General features: G+C 39.2%; 1 protein-coding gene across 1 annotated transcript in view; it reads right to left on the bottom strand.

Moving 5' to 3' along the window:
* MPP7 (membrane palmitoylated protein 7) overlaps positions 1 to 19,937 on the bottom strand; it is a 234,541-nt gene extending 214,604 nt beyond the window's left edge. The window contains exon 1 of the mRNA XM_023536171.1: positions 19,804 to 19,937. The gene's annotated coding sequence lies outside the window, so the exon portion shown is untranslated. The remainder of the gene's footprint in view (positions 1 to 19,803) is intronic.
* Between the last annotated feature and the right edge of the window lie 3,484 nt (positions 19,938 to 23,421).

Here is a 23,421-nt window from a genome sequence, read left to right as displayed (position 1 = left end):
ATCTTCAACCAATTGAAATGCAACTTCATGACTTATTTCAATGCTTCTTCCTGTTACATAAACCAAGGAAAATCATTTGTAAGATATACTCCACGGTGTGCTCTTTATACAAGTATATCCTATTTGTGAAAAATTATCAAACTATATACTTCCATAAGCACTTTTCCGTATGCATTTTACTTTTCAAAGTTTTATTTATATCTGTACATATATTTATTTATATATATGCATATAAAATAATGAACAGAGATAATGTAAGGTATTGCTAGATCCTCGAATAAGGAAAGAGGTGATAAATTTATAGAACTGTTATTGACAATCACTTAAAAGCTGGAAAAATCTTTTAGAAAATAATTTCATTCCAGTAGCAACTGCTGATAATCATCAGATATAGATAACTGACTCCCTCAACTAGATGTCACCTTTTCATTAACTGAGTTTTCATGAAGATTTGCTTGGATTTTAATATTACATACACTCTTACTTTCAAAAATATATAGGGAGATTTTTTTAAAGGTAAGAGAATATAAAGGGAAAAGGATATATGGATGCTGATGCCTAAAGATGTTGAAGTAGTTTCATTTTATTAAATTTAATATACTTATTTGATTTTAATTTATTTTAATTTAATGTACTTATTAAATCTTACTCATCTATTACAATTTCTTATGAAAAAATAATGATTCAACCAAGTAGAACAACCCAAAATGTCATTTTGTACCGTAAACTGGTATTAACAGTTCAAAAGGAATCTGGAATGGTCTGGAAGAGACTGGTAAGTCAATGTGTTCTTAAATTAACCAGGAAGTCTTTGCTGTGTCCTCTGGTCCAATTACAGAAGCATTCTATCTAGAAAAAGATCACAGCCTAAGAAAGATTAAAAGCATTCGGATCACTGCATTTTGTCAAGATTTCTTAGGTGACCTTTTGATTGGTACCGTTATAAGGTATCTGGGAACATATGTAAGCAATTACTCAACAGAGCCTCTCCTATGCGAGCATGAGCTCAGAGAACTACAAAAATTCTACCCACCCTCACATTCCAGTTCACTCACCCATGCCTACCCTAATGCTTAAGGGACAAGCATTTAGAGACTGTGAAAGCAAAGAAGCTAAGTCTTCTGTCTACTTTAAGACAAGCGGCATCGAGCGCTATTGCAAAAACGCAAACACAGTGAGAGCTCCTCTCTGCCAGAACTCAATCATTCTTTGCATAACCTGAAGCTCTGCGTTTGTTATCGACAGCACAGATGTTGACTCCCGTCTCTGCACAAATAATCAAAGCCATATACATCTGTATGTCTTCCTAATCAAAAAGACTGTCATGTGATTTTTACCTCATGAATATTAATTACTAAGTAGCAAGCTTTATGAAGTCACTTCTACATACTTAGCATTGGTTAGGCTACAAGAGTCCTCCAAAACAGGGGCCCAGCCCAGAAGAGATTTACTGTAACCAAGATAAGGAAATAACAGCTACATGCAAGGTAGTCAACAAACAGGATGATAATATATAGAAATAAATATATTGCTGTAAATTAGTGTTGCCAAACAAACAAACGGACACAGAAGAGAAGGTCTTTGACCTGGACCTTAAAGGATGCGTAGAAAATAACAAAAAAGAAGACACTACAGATGAAAACCCACGGAAATGCCCAATCGCGTGGGCGTGTGTATTTACAGGGGCATATGTGGCATATGTTCACTTGCAGGCACATATTTGATTTGAAGGGAGGGGAATAAAAGGCTAAAGAGACTGATCTGATTACACCACAAGTTTATGTTTTTAAAAGGTTAAACCTAAATACTTAGAGATTAGCACAATATGAAGAACAATGAACTCTGGGTAAGGGGATTAAGACTTGATATGATTAGAAGTAAGAGATTCAACATTTGACTGTGCCAGACAGGGTATCATAAGTATACAGGTATACCTTGTTTACTGCACTTCGCTTTATTGTGCTTCACAGATGCTGTGGTTTGTGCTTTGTTTCTTTCTTTTTTTATCTTTAATAAATTGAAGGCAAGACCCTCAACCAGCAAAAAGATTAGGACTCACTTTATTGTGGTGTTCTGGAACCAAACCCACAATATCTCCAGGTCTGCCTGTGTTCTCTGATTTACAGCCGACTGCAACCCTATAGCCTAAATACATACTGTTATTAATGCCTCAGTTTACAGAAACATTCACAGCTTATTCAAGGTCACACAGGTGCTCGGCAAGTGGTAGAACTGGTGTCTGAATATAGCAACTTCAGAGCCCTTAAAAGTCCACCGGGAAGAAGTCCTCTTCGAAAATAATGTAATGCAAGGGATGTTTCAAAGTCTGGTAACAGGGTACAGGGTAAACTGAAGGCTGCATGTTTACCAAAGCAGCAGCTACAGTAACCTAAGTCAGAGGTGAGCATATTTTGAGTAGAATGATGGCAATGAGATTAGAATACGAGAAATCAGGGCAGTAGAGAACATTAAGGGAAAAATATCCGGTCTAAAAGTGAAACATTAAAAAGATGCTGGGATCAAAAATGATTCCACAGTTCCTAACCTTAGATATGAAATGACTAATGATACCATACACGAATGTTGGATAAATTAAAAAGTGGACCTGTTTTTCTTCTTCAGCTCTTTGAATGAGGTCAAGATGAGCTATCCAGGTGAAAATGTCCAACAGAAAGGAGCAATGAGACCAAAGCGTGGTTAGAAGAACAGGGCTGGATTGATATTGAGTGCTAATTTTATATTTAAGTATATTTCTTAAACAAAAGTGGACATTGTTTTAGTATAGGAAAGAACTGTTACCAAAAAAAAACAACTCTGAATAACACTTCCCAACACAATAATAAGTTCCCAATGTAGCCCCAGCAACAGCACTTCTGCATGTTAATTCAAGACAAAAACTCCCTGCCACCTACTCACGTCCTTTGAAAACTATTCCACGCCCATTGCAATATATTCGCAGCAATTTTTTGGAACACCAAATATTGAGACTGTCTGTTAAAATACACATAGAAATTGGGCTAAAATTAGGCTTTCAACTTACTAACTATATCAACTTTTGAAATTCTAATCAATTTAAGGCATACAAACAAATAAGGATTTTTACTAAATGTCAGGGAGCCAATGATGAATTTACATTAGTAACCAGGCACATAAAGATGACATCTGCAGACAACACAAAATATTAGAATTGAAAACATCATCTGGTCTCTGGATTTCTATGACTATTGTAAAAAGAGACTGTTTTTAAAAAGCAAGTAACAGATGAGATATTCAGTATATCATTTATGTTAATGATCATTTAACACTGTCTATGTCCTTAAAATTATAGAAATACCATATATACAAGCACATTTAGAAAAAGATGGAAGGATACACACAAATTCCTACTAGCAATTGCATGTGGGGAAGAAAGAGAAATAGAATTGGAAAAGGGAAGAAAGTATACTCCAACTTCATCTACGATGTTTTGTTTCTTTCCCTAAAAATTAATCTGAAACGAAGGTTAACATCTATCTGATCTCCCTTCAAATCAAATATGTGCTAAAAGGTTAACATCTGTTAATTTGAGGTGAAGGTCACAGGGTGTTTACTGTGTTCTCTTAGTATTTGAAATGCCACCCAAATTTTTAAAAGCGGGGGGAGGGAATCCAAATCTTTCACCTAATGAAAATATCACCCGGGACATACCTGACGTATCTGTCTGAATAACTCCAGGGTGAACAGGGTGAAGCTCACTTCTTCACCAAGCAGCCAAATTCTATTTTGGACTTCTAACATATTTCTTGAAATAGACTGGCCCCATTAGCAGATCCAAACTCTGGTTTGAATCCTGAAATTTATCCATAGAGTAGGTCTTAACTATAAGATCTCGGTGGAGGCAACTAGGAAAAGGCACCAGCCTCGGTATCTCTTACGGAAGCTAAGAGGAAGATTCCAGAAGGAAGAAGCTACTAAAGGCAATTTTGAATCAATCCAATGTCTTCCCTCCCGCCGCAAATAATTATTCCCGTGGCTGTTTCAATTCTGTCCTCAAAAGCCAGCCACCAGCACAGACATTCTGCAGCAGTGACAATTTTTTTCTCCAGGTAGTGAACCTCTGTATCCGTCTTTTGGGTTAGTCATCTGCTCACTATAGACATGCACATCACGCTCTTTCAGAAACCCACGCATTTACTCAATAATCATTTACACCAAGGATATAAGGGCAAAATCCCTACCCTCAAAGATACCTGTACTCAGTCTTCCTCCTCTCAATTTCTTAGTCTAAAAATGTCTCCACCATCAAATCAAAAAAAAATAAAATAAAATTCAATCTACACTGTGGCTAAATGATCCCTTAGAATAATTATTACAGTAGTTTCCCCTGTTATCCAAGTGGAAAATGATCCAAGACTCCCAGTGGATGTCTGAAACCATGGACAGCACCAAACTCTATATAAATTACAGTTTTTCCTATACTTTACATGCATACCTATGATAAAGTTTAATTTATAAATTAGGTACAGTAAGGCATTAACAATGTGCACAGCACAGACACTCTGGACAGGGGATCATTCACATCCCAGGTGCGACGGAGCATGAAGGTGCGAGATCTCATCATGCTACTCAAAAAGGCTTGCAATGTAAAAATGCATGAATTGTTTATTTCCGGAATTTTCCGCTTAATGTTTTCGGACCTCAGTTGACCACTGCTACTGAAACCGCAGAAAACGAGACCGCAGATAAGGGGGGACCACTGCACTGTCACGAGCCAAGGCAAGGAGAACACGCGAAGTGAGATGGGGCCATCTGAACGGGCCAACAGCTTAGGGAGGGCTATGCTTCCCCACTGTGCCCCAACGCCACGCCTGACAAGGGCCATTCCCAGGACAACGCAGATGAAAGAGAACAAGGGGAACACGTGTTTGTGCACCTTGTTGTTTTAACAAGATTCGGTTAAGCAACTGCCAATACCCTTAAATTAAGAGGCAAAAATAAATAAAAAGACAACATTACTACAATTGACAGTTTTAGGAACAGTAAGATATAAAGAAATAATATAGTGATATTGTAGTTCACATCTCAGAAAACAAAATTCTTTTTAACGGGGGTTAGGCATGAAGGAGGCTGGTGTAATATCTAGTCCTCGTGACTTCAGATTCATAATAGCAACAGAGTAATGAAATTTCATAGAATCTAGACCTCTAAAGGCAGGCTAGGGTCCACTCAGGAGAAGGGTACAGCCACCAAGGCCCTAATTACCCCAGACTAGGGAAAGCACAGACAAGATGCAGGTGACAGGCTTTCAAATTGTCCTATGAGAGACAAATGGGGATGTGACCGAAGCAATCCAGAGTGCCAGTTCAGACAACAAGAAAACATATGTCTTAGAACACATTCCCATGTCTGACTAGAGGTGAGTAAAAAAGAGTAATGGAAAATAACCATATACGGGACTAAATAGGATAGGCTTGGAAAGCCGAGCAGTGTGGTAGAGCCTAGGGATCAAGAGCCATATCTAAAAAGGAAGATCGCTTCTGTAACAACACACCGAATGAAGGGGGATCACAAAGGCCCGTCCACTAAGAGCTGATTGTTGCAATCTAGACAAAGGTATGTAAGGTGTCGCAGTAGTAATACAGAAAGAGGAATGATACTGTGACAGGGAAGCAACGGCAGCATCTGGTTACCGACTAGATAGCAGAGATGGAAGAAAATCAGCTTTTTTGTGTAGTTAACAATATTGTTAATTAATAATAAATATCAACCACCATTTAGTGACCTTTGATTTGTGCCAGGCACTATACTAAATGCTTTATAGTGTTACCTGATTTAATTCTCATTACCATCATCTGAGGTAGGTACTATTATCAGCCTGTTTCAGATAAGAAAATTGAGGAATAGAGATTAAATAGCTTGTTTAAATTCATAAGACCAGCCGTGAGCAGAGCTGGAATCTGAATCCAAAAATGTTTAGAATATTACCCGGTCTTAAAAAAGAAGGAAATCCTTCCATTTGGGACAACATGAATGAGCCTGGAGGGCATTATGCCAAATGAAATAAGCCAGACAAGGACAAATATTACATGATACCAATTAAATGATGGCTCTAAAACAGTCAAACTCATAGAAGCAAAGAATAGAATGGTGGTTGCCAGGGGCTGGGGAAGAAGGAGATGGAGAGATATTAGGCAAAGGTACAAACTTTTGGTTATACAAGATCGATCAGTCCTAGAGGTCTACTGAACAGCAGAGAGCCTAGTTAACGATACTATATTAAATACTTAAAATTTTGCTAAGAGGGTAGATCTTATGTTGAGCATTCTTTTCACAAAATAAAAATAATCAACCATAAAAGAGGACAGGAGGAACCTTTTTTGAGGTGATGAGTAGGTATGTGCCACATACTGTGGTGATGGTTTCATGGGTGCACACAGGCGCACCTCGCAGGTGTTACAGGTTCAGTTCCAGACCAGCGCAATAAAGCAAGTGCTGGTGGAGGGTCCTGGCTTCAGGACGTGAAAAACGCGACACCTGTGAAGCGCAATGAAGCGAAGTGTACCCGTTCTTATCTCCAACAACTCATTAAGTCGCGTGAAATACATAACAGGTTTTTGGGTGTCAATCATACCTCAATAAAGTGGTTTCTAAAAGTGCTGTTTAGTTTCACAGTCCACATTCCTAACCATTAGGATATATAGGTAGATATAGATATAGATATATAGATATAGATATATAGATATAGATATATAGACATAGATATATAGACATAGATATATAGACATAGATATATAGATATAGATCTCACTAAGGTTTCAGTGACCAAGGCAGTAAACACTGATTAAACAAGGAAGAGAAACTGGGAAAACAGACTTTCCAGGACATCAACCCTTCCTTCTCACAATGAGACTTCGGCCTTGAGGAAGCTAAGTTTAGTTCAAAAACCAGGAGAACGGGCTGTTTATGAACATTCCCTTAAAAGGAAGTACACAGATAGTTTCTGTTAGTTCTATCGGAACCATGATGTAATCCTGACATGATCACGGGGAAGCTGCGTGCCTCCCTGGGAACCAAGGGGCCAGAAAAAGGAATGCCACCTTACGCTGCTCCGGCCAATGTGGCCGCCCACCTCCCAGTGAGTTCTGTGCCCTTAGCTAATTAAATAGGGATCTGAGCCTAATCCAGAGGGGATGGAGAAATGTTCTCTTCCTACCAGTCTGCACATCACCTAAAAATGTCACCGCTGGTTTTAGGAAGAAGAGCAGTTGAAATCGAACATGCCAACTCTTGAGACCTTCGAATATCCTGGAGACACCACGAAGCCACTGCAAACCTGTTTCAGCGAATTAAGGCGCAGGTGGATCCGCTGAACTGGAGCTCAGTGGAGCCCCCAGCAGTTTAGAAGTCATTCACACAGAAAGGACAGCTGAAACCAAAACAATGGCAAAGGCACAACTGTGGGGGAGGGGAGTGTGACTAAGTGGGATTGAAGACACTTGCGCGACTAAGCGACAGGAGCAAGAAGAAAAGCCAGTGGCAGAAACCAACAAGAAACTTCACCGTGAGAAGCAGAACTAAGCCACTCAATATCCAGTCAGCAAATCTATTCCATCACTCTGCCCAAATCTCTACAAAATCCATCCCTACCACCAGTACCCAGTCCCAGTTCACCCCCTCACCACTGTCCATGTCAGTGACTTCCTCGCCATCTGACCCCCACTACACCAACAGTGAATTATCTAAACCCCATGTTTGAACGGGACAGCGCTGCAAAGTCCTATAAACATGTTTCTCAAACTGAGATATATTGTGGAGGTTCAAGGGAAAGAGTAAAACTGCCACGTCTTTTGGAGTGTCAATTTCCCACAATGGAAAGTGATTTCTTAATCTATTAGATCAAACACAAAACTTCAGAATAACTGCATGCTTGCAGAGGGCTATTTCTGATGTGCCCTCAGACTTCTCCTGGGCAAACTTCTGTCCTTAAGTGGAGGCACTTCGGTGGAAAAATTTTTGAGCAGCAGCCAAAGTAGGTGAGACTCATGTTTGTCCAGGTGAAGACTGGGCCAAAGAAAGAAAGGCTGAAGATTTATAAAAGAGAAAAAATATATATATAAATTCAAATCATATGACTGTTTCCCACGTTGGTCTCTGACATGAAAATTTGTAGCTTGGGTCTGAATCCTGGCTTTACCACTTCCTAGTCACACAACTCAAGGCAAAATATTTAACTTCTCCATGACTTGATTTTTTTCCACTTGTAAAACAAAAATGACGATACTCAAAAGGGCTGCTGTGAGAATTAAGCATGGATATCTATGGACAGTGCCTGGCATATAGTAAGCAATCGATAAACAGTAGTTATTATCTGTAAACTCCAGCCTCTCCCAATCTGTTACAGCATTCCAAAACTTTCATTAAATCCAAAATTATTCTCAGACAGGAAAATGTCTATTTTGATAAGCAGTCTTGCCACCATTCACAGTCTGTCCCCAAAGATATTCTAAGTTCCATATGCAAAAGTGAGATTAAATTTAATTACCCAGTTCTAGACTCATCTTGGAGGTTAGAAACATCTAGAACAGAAGAAGCCAAGTCAAAATCATTCTAGCCATTTGATCTCGGAAGCTAAGCAGGGTCGGGCCTGGTTAGTACTTGGATGGGAGACAACCTAGGAAGACCAGGTGCTGTAGGCATAAAAAATTCAAAAACATAAAGGACTGTAAAAGGACAAGTTCCTTTCAATCTGTGAGGTCAACCAAGGGTTGCCTCGCCTAAAAAAATAAAATGAAAACACAAAATCACTTTAGTTATCATTTATAAAATGTTCAGTGAACAGGGCTTAGCTGTTAGTTTAACAGTCAGTATGCACACCAATAACAAAACAAAATACTAAGGAGACACCATTCTGAAATACACCCAAGAGGAAGAATACCCGAAAAACTCCTGTTATGAAGAATCTGATCGCTGATCATCAACAGCTGTTAACCAGTTCCCAGGAGGGGTTTCACAGCGGTACACAGATGTTTACGTAGCTTCTGTCTGGGTACTAGGTACTGTGTACTCATTCAGCAATCACTCGAATTATGAGTTCATGGAGGGAGGAGCGGGAGAAAACAGGTCTGGCCTGAAGAAGGACCAGTTTCAAGTGGGTCAGCATTAGTAAGAAACCAGGGCGAGAGACTGCAGGTGAAGGTTGAAGGCAGGAGCTTTCCCTTTCTCCCTCCACCTAATACCATCAGATACTCCAGTACCATTTGACTTGCCCCTCCCAGAATCAGTTTCACCTATCGCTTCCCCTTTATCCAAAGAAAACTTTATTTTCTATCAAACATTTCTTAACATAAGTTTTAAAGAGGGGGAGATGCTGTAATAAATATAACTTCTATCATTCAACCCCCAGAATGCCAGTAACAAATATATAAAATAAAGGTCAACTCTGGTCAAATCTGTTCTCAGAGTACATTGTAAGCTACATAAAGGATAATTACATGCAATAAATATATTATCCTAGAGGCAAGAAAAATCGTTTTAATTTTTAAAATTCCAACTTCTTCAATAGCACCAAGATGTGTCTACTATTATTCTTTTATTTCAAATGAATTAAGCTGCCTTCAAAATACAACAAAAGAACTTTTCTATTAATAGTTTCCTTTCAACTAACTTCCAAAAACCAGTGCAATTTAGCTTGCTGTTTCAAAGATAAACATTGGAGAGGCCAATTTAATTTATTCATCCTGAAGAGACTTGTCCTATAATCTCGTAATATTGAAAACTGGTTTTAAAAAGATCAAATATTTAACATGCCTTTTCTATACTAACTACATCTCAGTATATTTTCTTTATAAAAATACTCTACCAAGTAAAAAATGAAAAAATAATTTAAATATCACCATTTTGTAAACCCCTAGTAATGGATCTTGGCAATGACTATCAATGGCCGTGAACGTGGCGGTCAACATGGCATAACTCTAGCTAGAAGTAGATTTCACCACTTATGAAACAGCTTTGCCGAAAAATAGAAACTGAATTCAATCAAGATCCGGTTACTATTCACAGGAAATAAAAGAAAAGAAGAACATGCTAAGACACGTATTAAATAAAAAGCATGACAACAGGTTACCACCCATTATAATTCTTCTTAATTATGGTGACGCTACCGAACAAATATTTCTTAATAAATGTCTAGGTCATTCCTCTAAATTCTCTCTGTGCTTATCTTCGTCTTAAAAGACGAGGAAAGTCAATCGAGTATTAGCATGTATATGGATGTATTTATTGTGATAAGAGAGCAAAATTAACAGCTTCGTACAGGTCTGGAGTTGCTAACCTCAGAAATATTTTCTTTCCTAGTGTAACTAACCTTTCCCTCACTTGGAAAAATACAGCACAGTTGAGCCAGGAAGTAACAGGTCCCTGTTTCTAAGAAGACAGCTTTAGGAGTAAGTTAGCGACGGAGCTGGGTCCGGTTCGGCAACCTCAGGGGAGACACATCCGTATGAGCTGGCCCTCGACTGCATAGACAACAGATGCTATAAGCCAGTTGTCCTCAGGCGATCCCTGAAACCTGGAGCTCCTCGAGAACCTTTAAGATCATCCATGACACCAAAACTATGTTTATAATCATGCTGAAAGGTTATCTGCAGTTTTCACTGTACTGACATTTGCACTGATGATAAACAGGGTGTGTAAAATTGCTGGCACCTTCGCATGAAGCAAGTCAGAGGCACTAACTTTACAGGTAATCATTGTAGTCCTCATCATATGAGCTCAGTGGAAAAAAAAAAAAAAATTCCAGTTTCACACAAGAATGTCCTTAATGAAACAGTGAAAACAAACAATTGTGTGACATCTTGACCCTTGAATTCATTTCCTTTTAATGTGCCATGTGACAAAATAAGAAGTACACATAAGAACTCATGCTATACACTGAAGTACAGTAGTTGTCTCAAGGAAAAGAAATTGTGCCAGTGGTTTGATTTGCAAGCTGACCTAGCAGCTTTCACCCCATAGGATATCATTCTCATAAGAAATAAAAACTGGAAGACAAACTGAGTACTGAAAGTTGGGTATGTGGTAGACATTTTCTCAAAAATGAACAAAGCGAACCGGTTGCTTTAAGGAAAACACCTGACATATTTGTTGCCAATGATAAAATCGGAGTTTCCGAGCAAAAATTAGGTTTTTGGAAAAATTATATCTGCCGCCAGGAACATGACAGCTTTCTCAGCACGTAAAGATTTTTCTGATGGAATCATTGCTGATTTTAACAAATATGGTTTTTTTCAAATGGTGTCCTAAAATGTGCCAACATTTGGGAGATTTACATAATTGTGTGAACTAATACTTTCCAAATCATGCATGTGTAAAGAGTCAAAGTGCTGGACAGACCTGAAGATTTAAATGTAACATAATGAGAAAAGTTTACTGATTTGGGTTCAGATTCCACTCTGCAACTAAACTTTAAGAAACTGTCACTTGCAGAGTTTTGGTGTAATATTAAAGAGAATATCCACAATCATCTAAAATGACCATTAAAATACTCCTCTTTTCCAACTGCAGGTCTGTATGAGGCTGGACTTTCATTTATTTCAGCCAAACAATAAATGACAACAGATTGAATGCAGAAACAGACATGAGAATCCAGCTGTCTTCTATTAAGCTAGACATTAAAAAAGAGTTGCAAAAATGTAAAACAATGCCACTCTTCACTTATTTTAATAGTTATTTTTTCATAAAGAAATGTTATTATTATTTATATATAATGGGGTTATTTTTAATGAATTCTCTAATATTTCCTGTTTGAATTTCTAATTCAGGAAATAGCATTAGAGATAATCCACATAAACAATATCCGGTAATAATTTTTAAAGAGTGTGAACTGGTACCGAAACCAAAAGTTTGAAAACCGTGACAAGGTTTGGAGCCCAGGTCAAGGCTGTGTTTGTTCAAATGAGCGTGCAGACAGGACCTTATCCTTTGATTTCATCTTGGAACAAAACACCAAAAGTTGGGAGCCCAGCAGGAGCAGAATGACAGACCAAGATCACTATCTCCAGTATTATTGCATGCTGCTACCAGCCAAGGTCATGGAAATGAGCAGACAGGTGGCTTCCAAGGGTGCTGCTAACGCTGTTTCATCTGAGTGCTGGTTACACAAGTGTGTTTGTGAAAATTCAGTGAGCTGCAGACATAGGATATATGCATCAGGATATATGGATAGCCTAGTATATATAGAGATGATGCAATTTTCCAGGTAGATATTATACTGTAATACGTTTTTTTAAATTCATAGTTTAAGCTGCATAACAATTTCCACTTTGCTTTTCCAAACACATGATGGCTTCCAACTAACCAGAGTCATCAGAGTTACTTTGGAAAAGCCTGACAAAAATAATTTAAATTTTTTATTTAAAAACTTCAATATACACAACTGTAACTTTTTGGGTTTAAGAGCTATATACCAGCTACCTTTCCAACACAGAGAAAGAATTCTGTGCTTATTTCTCAAGTTTTCAAACCAACTGAAGTTACAATTAAAAAAAAAAATCAAATACAATTTAGAAAATTTCCCAATTAAAGGTAAAACTAAAGATGAATTCCATTTAAAGTATTAAAGCAATCAAGAGGTAACTATCTCTGCTACTCTTCAACATACTACAAGTCTAGACAAATGCAATAAGGCAAAGAAATACAAAAGACAAATAAGAATTGGAAGAAAAAAGGCAAATGGTCATTATGTAAAATGAAACCATCTTCATGGAATATTAAAAAGAAAAACTAGCCATTAAAATACAAGTGTTCAAAAATAGATAAAGTGTAGCATAAGGAAAATAGTTAACAATGTTGTATAAAACATGTAAGGGGAGAGAGGGGTACTAGATTTAGTGGGGTGATGACTTTGAGTTATATAGATCTCTAATCACTATGATGTACAACTGAAACTAATATATTATTGTATGCCAACTATAATTGAAAAAAAAACTCATTGACTTGCACAACGTAAATACGAGCAGCTAACTGTCTATTATATTTCAATAAAGTTGGTGGAAAAAGAAAACAAAATACAAGTGTTCAGCAAGACCAAAAATATTAAATATAAATAGAAAGATTGGCTAATAAATTTATATCAATATACAGACCTTAAATAATTAGGATTCCTCTACACCAGGGGACAAAAACAAGGACAGTAACAACAAAAGTTCTCGACAATACTAACAAAACCTGAGCTATCTAGAAATTAATCTAACAAAGAGGAAACAAGACTGTTTTAGAGAAAATTTTAGACTCGAAAAGGTATAAATATCTTCAATACATGGGTTCAACCACAATTATATATCACTATTAACAGAGGTGGTTTTTAAAAATACACTTGCTGGGCACTACTCTCCAGAGATTAGAATTCAGCTAATCTTGGGTAAATGGGCCATGTTTTTTGAAAGTTACCTAGTTAATTCTAACATGAAGCCAGGGCTGGAAACCATCGGTTTAAACATGACTACAAAAAAACCACAAGTTGTACTCACACTTCCACATACCAAGATCTACAAACAAGTTGTAGTAATGAAAATGAAAATGAAATCAAAAACCACTGTAGAATTCAAATAGAAAGAGACAAATTGTAGAAACACACCTTCCTTTAATTAGAATGGAGAAATATTTCCTAAGCAACACCTGGAAAGTGAAAAAAATATGGATAGATTTAACTACAACAAAACGAAAGATTGTGTTCCGTCAAGGATTTCAAAGAAAAAACTTGACAAAGAGGTATAAAAAAACTAACGTAAGATATTTGCACTGTTTCAAAACCAACAAGATTAACATCTAGAATATACCCAAAAAAAAAAAAAAAAAAAACCTCCTGTAAATTAGGGCAGAAAAGCAGGGAGGAGGATAAAAAAATAATCTAATAGAACAAGAGGCAAAGAACATATATGCCAATTCACAAAAAGAGAAACCACACCACTAATAAGCATATGATAGGATACTCAACCGCATTACTAATCAGGGAATTGCAAATAAGAACAGTAACATCACTCCATCTGTTGCATCAGATTGGAAAAAATGATAAGGTCAGAAAATATCAAGTGCCAGCAAGAATGAGGCGGTAATAGCTGGTGAGAGTGTAAACTACCACAACCATTCCAGATAATAACCTAGCAGCACTTAATGAAATGATGCATATGCCTGAGAGAGGACGAGGGAGGGCATGAATGGAGATAGGAGATGAAAGGGAATTCATGACCAATAATGACAGTGGGCCATGAACTCAGCATGAACTCAACTCTGCACGCCTGATTTGGGGGGCGCACGCAGGAGCGTCTCCCCACCTCATATAGTCTCTCATTGAACCGGTATGTATTAAGTCCCTATACACCAGCTACTGTGCCCGGTGTTGAAAACACAGTAGCCAAGATCAGGTCCTTGGCCTCACAGAGTTTACATTCTAATGAAGGAAGCATAAAAAGTAAACAAATTATGATGAGTGATAACTGCTACAACAGATATAAATGGGTGATTGTGGCAGGGAGAAATAAGAAAAGGGAGGTGAGATTTTTCAGAGATCATCAAAGAGAGCTGGGCTCTCAGATGGGCAGAGAGAAAATGAGCCAAGCTCTCAGCAAGCTGGGCAAAGAGATCTCCAAGAACTGCGTTCAGGGTCATCAAATACAAAGTCGCCACACTACAGGTGAGACTGTGTTAAAAAGAGGACTTTCAGGTAGTTCCTGTAATTGAACCACCAGAAATAACATTTAAAACTCCTGCTATATAAAGTGTAGACCACAGTGATTATTGTGCAAATCCGGTATCTTTTGACCAATATAAACATTTTTAGGCAAAAAAAAGGACCAGCCATGTAAATATTTTATGTCTCTAAAAAATGTTTCTGGAAAATTACTAAGATCCACAAACTTTTCCTTCATTCGTTAAACAGAAATTGAGTAGTTGTGTATCTTTTCCACAGCAGTGTGAAAAAATGAGAATATTAGTTTTTGTCCTTGAGGAGCATACCTCCGCTTTACAAGAGTCAGGATCCTATTTATCACATATACTAATTGATCTTTATGATTAAAAGCCAACATTTACTGCATGCTTGCAACTTGCCAGTCACTGTTCTATAAGCTTTTACACACACTTGAGTTCATTTAATACTCACAGAAACATAACGCTATATTTTTTCCACGTCGGAAATGAGAAAACAGAATTAAGAAACTTGCCTGAAGTCAAAAATCTAGTAAGTGGCAGAGCACGGATTTGAATCCGGATCTTTCAAACTTCGAAGCCTGTGTTCCCAACCACTACACTCATATTTCCTTCTGGAATCTTCTCAGTGGTTTTCAAAGTGTGGTCCCAGGACCAGTAAGTAGCATCACTATTACCTTGGAATTTATTAGAAATGCAAAATCTCAGGGCCCATCCCCAGACCTACTGAATCAGCAACGCAAATTGCAACAAGCCCTCCAGGAGATTCTGAGGCATACTGAAGTTTGAGAACCACTAGCCTAAAGTTTCCTTACGCAACTTAATGTATGTTATATGACTACCATTTTGAAAATGCCAAAATGTAAAATTTTGATCCTATGTAAAATGACTCTAAACATATCGAAATATTAATTCATTTCCTCACTGCCCATATCACAGCAACTCCTCCCCTAAACTTGACAAAACACTCAGTTTGTACCCTGACTAGACCATCTAAAAAAGTCTACTCTGATGGGTCTCACTGGAAACTGAACTAAATCCCAAACATGAAAAAAGCACAAAGGTCCAAAAAGAATCCCCAGAAGTTAAATCAGAAACCATATTTGGAAGACAAAAAAACTATTTGGAATATCAGCAGTAGAAGCCTGATAAATCTTGGTCCATAGTTTCGTAATTCTTTTTATCCCTGGCTCAATTCCATCACTTCAACAAACTTTTCCAGTTGCCAAAAAAGAAGTTACAACCTTCAGAAATATTTCTCAAGATTCAGATTGCTTTAAATAAACATATATAGGCCCCGTCTTTCAAACAGCATGTTTTTATCATGAGTAAAACTAATCGGATGATTTTACCACATAAACTACAGCAAAAAAGTGAAGATGTCCCTGTCCCTTACCTAGACCAGCTCTTTACAGCATCCTACCTGACCCTTCTTTTGAAAGCCATATTTAGACCAAGAGGTTTCTTTCTTCCCAACTCAAGTTCTCGATCTGAGCAGTTCTGTGTATTCAAGTTTGTCTATTTCTAATAAAGGTTTTGTTTAAGGGAGGGGAAGAGTATCATTAGTATATTCAAGCACCTACCAGAATTGAAAACCTACCATCTGCCAGATAACTCTTTTAAGCTATTCACTTGCATACTCAAGTCATTAATTTTATAAAGTTCAGGGTTCTACTTATTTTTAAAAATTAAAAACAAATTTGAAGACTGAAGAGTTAACTAGCCCAAGTCCAGACCGCAGGAGAGCTGTAAACCTGAGTTAAAATGCTTATTGACTTGATTAAAGTTGTCAAAGGTGCAGAAAGCTCTGGGAAGCCCATGCTCAGGCAAGTTTTTAATCTGCCTAGCTACTTACAACCACCCACTTTACCAGCTCACACTCACCCAGGACTGGCAGCACTGCAGGGAGCTACCTTCCTAGAAGGAATGACACCTACTTTTTTTCCCCCTCCCAAATCACCATCAAATTCCCTGAGAACCACAGCTGCTTCCAAGAAACAAAGTATTAAAGTTCTCCTCCCCATACAAGGTTTAATGGAACTGAAATAAACATACACCAACCACCTAAAGACGGTCCCATTTACTTTTTCTCCCGCCTTTTACAAGTCCAGTGCTTTCTGCAAAACATCTCGCAAAATGCAATTTTCCTAACTAGTCCTTATTCCCCACTAACACTGCCATTACTATACCTGAAATGGGTACTGCTTTTTATCAAAGCAGCAGCTATGTTTTCTCATTTCCCTTTTGGAACAATCTCAACAAGCTACCCAATCAGGAACAAACAAGCCTGACTAACAACTTCTACCATCAGTGGGAGAGAATGCTCTTCTCAAGCTCATAAGTGAAGCAAGGCGATAATCATACTCTCCTAAAAGATGAGAAAGAGATATTAAGTGAGTGTTCAAGAAAAATAAAAACTTTTATAAGTTTCAATAACTTAAGTATTTGCTCATAGCTGGTATTAAGTAATCTTGCTATGTGTACCCACTTTATTCTACCACTTCTTTCCAAGAATTAGTAATCGAAGAAAGCAAAGCATAAAACTGTGTTCAAATAGTTCAGCCACGGTTTACATAAGATTTAAACAATTCAAAAGCCACTTTAAAAAATACAATTCAAGTGTACATACATAAGGACCAATAAATCCACACTCTGGTCTAGGTTCCTGACCACAGAGAGAACCAGAGAGCTCTTTAGCAAAAGTTATTCTAAAACTACTAACCATTTCCTTCACTTTAAACTACTGTTTCCTTCCAAATAATCTCATTTAATAAAACTGACCTGAATCACTCATTGCAATTCTCTGAATTGTAATTATGACAGAAACCTTACATTTGTACCTTTGTCAATGAAATGCTGTAAGATAAAAATCTGATTGAAATCTCCAATAAGCAGCACCCAGTGCACCATCTAGTGGAAGTCGTGTAATGTAATTAATTTTTTTAAAGCGCAGAAATCTTAGGTAAGAATACAAGCAACTACTTTTCAAACAGCCTAAATCTCTTTCCAATTTCCCACATTGCAAGTGAGCTGTGATCATCACAAGAACGGACTCATTTTCCATACAAATGAACAGACCATCAAGGTTTCCTTATGGAAATTTTTGCTTGGGAACTAGAAGTTTTAATCCGACAAGAGAGGAAAAATTAAGTAAAGGCATTAAGGCAAAAACAAACTGAGTCAGAGCTAGATAGTAGGGCCTGTGTAAGAGAGGTTTTATAATTTGTATGAATGAATTACATCAAAACATACATGTTACATGCAACAGAAGCATCTTCCATGAAAACAAGGGATTACTTCATTAGAACAGTTCCATTCAGTAATTCATAAGACACTTCCATCTTCCTATGACTAATTAACATAACCTAACAATTCTCTAGAGTTCCCCAAGCCTTGACATCATTCAAGAGTATCCTCCCAAATACCCTTCTAAGCCTGCTCTCCATTAACTCCTACACTCCCTTGCTTGAGTTATTCTAATGAAGAAATGATTTTTACATTTCGACCCTTCTACTAAATTGTAAAAAATTTCCGAAACAAAGTCGTATGTCATGACCAAAATACATTACACTTTATTTTTATTTGCCTTATGTATATTATTTCAAGTCAAATAAAAACAAAACAACAAAAAAAACCGGCACCGACACTCAGTGATACAAAACAAATAAGGTTCTCTATTTGGAACACCTGCCAAAATTTAAAAGCGATTTTCACATAGCACCACTAGGTCTTTTGTTTGTTTTGTTTTGCCTGTGTGAAAAATTGCCTTTCTGGGGTGATTCAAACTATCTTAGCAACCTAAGGGGGGAAAAAGATCTAAGAGACAACATTTCTTTACTTGGAAATAACCATCTCCAGCTCTGACTCGTGAACACGTGATCAAATGGGTAAGCAGAGCGCTTACTGGATCTGGGATTAAATCCAGTCGAGGCACAGAATCGAGTAGGAGTCAAGTAACCTGGGGCATAATTCCTTTCATCTCTAGGGTGTCCAGTTTATGAACCTGTAAAGTGGGTATGATAAACACTACCTGCCTCCAGAGAGTAGGAGGACACTAAAATTGATGCGATGCTATGAGTGAGCTTCTCGATTAAAAACCTAAATGGAAGTACTGGCTTGCAGAATAGAATGCACCTGGAAGGGGTGAACACGGCTCCAAAAGTCCTCACTGTGCCTTTACTGCTAAAACTCGGTGACCTTCACCAATTCATTTGTGAACGAATTGGTGAATGAAAAGTTATTAGGCACGTCAAAGGTAACAGCAACAAGGTGTCTTTTTATAAGTAAATCATGTTAACTGCCTAGGACTTGTCTGCATGCGTCACAGGTGCATCCCTAAAACCCAAAGATTGTTTTTAAAGTTTTTTTTTAATGCTGTTTTTTAAAAAATTAGAAAGAGAAAAAAAGAATCATAATTCTACTCTCACCCACGACAGAATGACAGAAACAAGGTCCCACCCCCACAATCCTTTCAAACCTGCACAGGCATTCCTCATCAACACTCCTCCCCCTCGTTCCTATCGCGCCGCTCCTCACTAATGCGCAAAGGTGAGTCACCCTGCTGGGTCTACTTGCCACTTGAGGGAAAGCCCCCAAAGAAGTTCACGTTAAAAGCTACTTTTGATTTAAAAGGAATAAGTAAGCGATGTTAATGTGTAAATCGCAATGCAAAGCACCTATCTCCAGAAAATTTGTAATTAACACTACCCAAGTAGAGATACCTTTTCCAATTTAAAAAAAAAAAAAAAAAAGCCACTCGGCTTATCGCTACTAATCAGTAGGTCCTTCTACCTTGGTTGCCTGACTCTGACTCAACTCCACGGTTTTCCCTCCACCTGCATGTCCTCCCGCCCTCCCTAGGGCCCGGCCGCCTTACCCCGAGTCCTTGCGAGGTCCCCAAGGGGTCCCGCCCGCAGCTGCTCCTCGCCCGACCCCGCCCCCACCTCTCCGCAAGGTGCCGCCACTGTCGCGGGCTCGTAGACCGAGACGCCTCGAGGCGGGTAGGAGGCTCCTGGTGACTCGGCCCGGCTACCGCCGGCGGGAGCAGCAGGGGGAGCAGAGCCCATTGCCCACACCGCGCCCCGTGCTTCCATCGGCGCTGCAGCTCTGGAGCCCCATTACCTGCTCTGAGCAGCCGTGGCCCGCGGGAAGAGCGCTCGCTGTGGCCCCTGCAGCCCTGGCCTCGGAGGCAAGGAGGTAGCGACTGCGGCCGCCGCAAAGGACAATCAGGAGCCGGCAGGCGCAGAACGCACGAGCCCAGCGGAGCCGGGCCCCCACCTCCACCCGAGCAAGTAACCGATTCAACCCCCTCCCTCGACGGGGCGGGGCCACGGTTGGGGGGCGGGGACCGGGGCGGGGCCGAACCGCCCGCGGGGCGTGAGCGCCGCGAACGCTTTGTAAGAGGCGCCTGCTGATAGGCTGCGATAGGGGTAGGCGTCTCAGACTTGACGAGAGCCTCACCAGCAAGGCTCCCTGATTGGTAGATAGAGAAAGCAAAGCAGAGCCCTGATTGGTGACAGCTGTGTAGCTTCTCTCCCCCTACCTTCAATCATCGGAAACTCCGCCTCCACCCGCCGATTCCCAGGCGGCTGCAGAATGTGCGGTGTTTTATGAACCTGCAGCCTAGCTGGAGAGAACCCCGGATACCCGGGCTCCTTTGCCGGGTACGAACTTCCTTACCCTACTGCGATTCTTTGATTTCCATATGAACTTGGTGAATAACAGCTAATCTTTGACATCGCTTGGATTTTGAGAAGTCTCGTGGGTATATTTTAAATGCATAAGATTTAGAGGGAAAGTTGTCATGCAAAAAAAAAAAAACATGAAATGTTTTCACCTGGTGAGAGTATGCGTGACTTTTTTTATTACCTTTCTGTGTTCCATATTGAGCATGTATTATTTTTATAATTAGGGGGAAATTTTTTTAAAAAAATAGAAAAAGAGTAAGGTGCAGAGAATGGTAAAGGATATCCAGAGGACTAATTCTTCCACAGTAGAAGAAAATACAGTAATATACACAACAGCTGAGAGCCATCAAAAAATATGGTCTGGTAACAGCCCCTTTCAAATCTCTTAAAGAACTTTACAAATATGACTGAGGTTCCCCCATACTCTTTCCTGAGTAACTACTATTTATCTAATACACAGTGTAGAATACATTACACTATCAACAGATCCTCCCTAACAGGAAGAATTTAGAATCCGAAGTACCAAAGAAAGCTTTAACCAAAAAAAAAGTAGACTACTGAAATTCAGAAGATATAAATTGGAATATTCAACCTAATGCAGGGAATTATAAGAACGTGACAGCTCTTCCAGATGTGACTCGCACTTTGAAAACTGAAAGAATTAGAGAAGAGGGTCTTGGGATAATTATCAATGACCCATAGTTAAAAACCTGAGCTCTCGGACCACATCAGCCAAGCCCTAAGTCACCCTAGTCAGTTTAGAACAAGTGAAACATATCTCACCTGGGGACTACACTCACTTTACTCTCTCTGGCTGTCTTACTGTGTTCTTCTTGTCATTTCCATGAGGTTCTGAAATAAGAAGATTCAAAACGAAGCATTTCCCCCAGCAACTCTATTCATTTAATAGTAAAAAAGCAAGATTGACAAAAATCAAACCTATGAAAGAAAGAAATGTTTAGGTAAACATGAACTTGTAAAGAAGTAAGGATGAGGAAACTGATATAAATAATAGGACAAATCTTTTCTCTCTTTTTCTCTAAGAATAAGGTAAAGCTCTTCAGAGGACAATAGCCTCATTGCCTAATGAATTTTTTACAGAACCCTTGTAATACATGCACTTCTAACAATAGTCTGAAAACGTGTCCCAGAGCACACTGAGCAAGTAACTTAGTGTTGAGATTTAATTATGTTTAAATATATAGGGGGGAAAACGATGATAAGTTGAACTTACACTGTTAGCAAATCTATAGGGGAGGAGAGTCAGCCCGCTCCATGGAGGACCACCAGAGGAAATGTCAGAGTATCTCGGTGCATCCAGCTGATAGTGGCAGGTGAATCAAAAGATGCAGCAACTAAAACAAAATAAACAAAAAAATAAATTTAAAATGTAATCTTAAAAATGTATGGCACAGTGTTTCAAGGCCACTAGAAAGTAATCTGCACCCCAATAATAGAGTTCAAAAATTAATTATAAAGATAGAGGGGTATCTTATAGAATCCCAGGACAAAAATAAGTCAGTTCTCAGGAAGGCTAGGAGCCAGGACCTGAAAAGCCAGGAGGAACTCAGCTGAAGTTTTCTCTCTCTTCAAACTTACCTCTTTCTATAATTCTGCTCTATTCTTCTCTGGAAAACAGCTTTCCCTGGCTGAATGAGAGTGAAGCTACCCCAGAGTGCCCCCTCCCTCCATACACAATGACTGAATCAATGTCCCTGACCCAATCCCAAATTCTACGGAGAGAAAATATGGTTGCCCCAGCCTGGTCTACCCCTCCCCCATCACTATGATCAGGGAGGTAATGGGGGAGGGGCATCACGGTCGTGGCTGCTGGGGTCCATTCCTGTTGATGGGCAGTTATTTCCCAGAGATTAGGCACTGGGCAGGTTATCAGATAGGCATCATCAGGTCCCCCACATTTTCAATAGTCAGTGAGAGGCTCCGTTTTCTGTTCAGTGAAAGTCTTTGCCTATCTTTTGACACTAAAGTGGAGGCTCAGAGGCCAAGGCCAAATCCTTCTATGGTGATTGCCAGCTTTCTCAAAATCTCTTGAAATCTCTCTACTTCAGTTGGCTTCCAGAAATCAAGTACCCTTGTCTCTTCCAGTTTCCAGTTGCCATGCCCTTTTGGGTCTACTAATTCCCAACGTCCCTACCTAAATATACCTCTCAACCTGTTTATTCAAAGAGCAACAGCACTTGCCATGTTGGTGAACACCCGTGAACATTGCTCTTAGCTCCTGTGAGACTAGCATGTAGAACAAGCAGGACCGATGAAGTAGATGGAAGCAGAAGGCAGCCCTTTGCCTGCCACTGTCCCTTCCATATGTATTCAGTGAGAGATCTTCCCCTGCACCTGGATGAACACATGGGTAGTCCCAAAACTTTTATGAGGGCTCTTAGGTAAGAAAAATCTTTTGATTGGCTTAAGCCACAAAATACAGTTTTAATCTAGAAATTTTAATGCAAATGCCAGCATTTTGATCAACACTTCAAGTTTCATTCAAATATAGGCCTTCCCTCCACTTCCCCAACTAGTGTCGGAGCAGGCAGGCCATGTTCTCAGGAAAGGAGAAGAGGAGCCTTCTTTCTATGCCAACAGATCCTCCTCCAACTCGTAACAAAAGGAGATGGAGAAAGTCTGAGGATAGCAAGTTCATGTTAACTGGTAGGGTCGCCAGGAGGGTTTGCTCTCTGCACCTGGCTAATGACTTAACCTTGCACTTCCCCCTTGGGTGCTTTCTGACAGTCTCAGAGACTGGAAAGTGAATCATCTGACTTGGGCAATGCAATTTTGTCTGGCTGCCACTTCTACCCTTGGTTTCTGGTTCCCCGCAGACCACTTTATACAGATTCTTCTGTTGGAGAGGAGATGGGAGTGGTCCCTTGACCTCTCCCAGTGTTCCTCTTGGGCAGGACTTAAACATCTCCAGCTCAGCTCTCCCTCATGAATGGTTCTCATCTGGTCCTCGGGAAATGCTCGTACATTCTTTAGTCCGATGAGTAGTGGAAATGCAGTTGGCTTCTGAGCACACGAGTCTTGAGTATTCTTT

Source organism: Pteropus vampyrus, unplaced genomic scaffold (genome assembly GCF_000151845.1).
Source record: "Pteropus vampyrus isolate Shadow unplaced genomic scaffold, Pvam_2.0 Scaffold150, whole genome shotgun sequence".
Classification (NCBI taxonomy): domain Eukaryota; kingdom Metazoa; phylum Chordata; class Mammalia; order Chiroptera; family Pteropodidae; genus Pteropus; species Pteropus vampyrus.
This window is presented reverse-complemented; position numbering and strand designations above follow the sequence as displayed.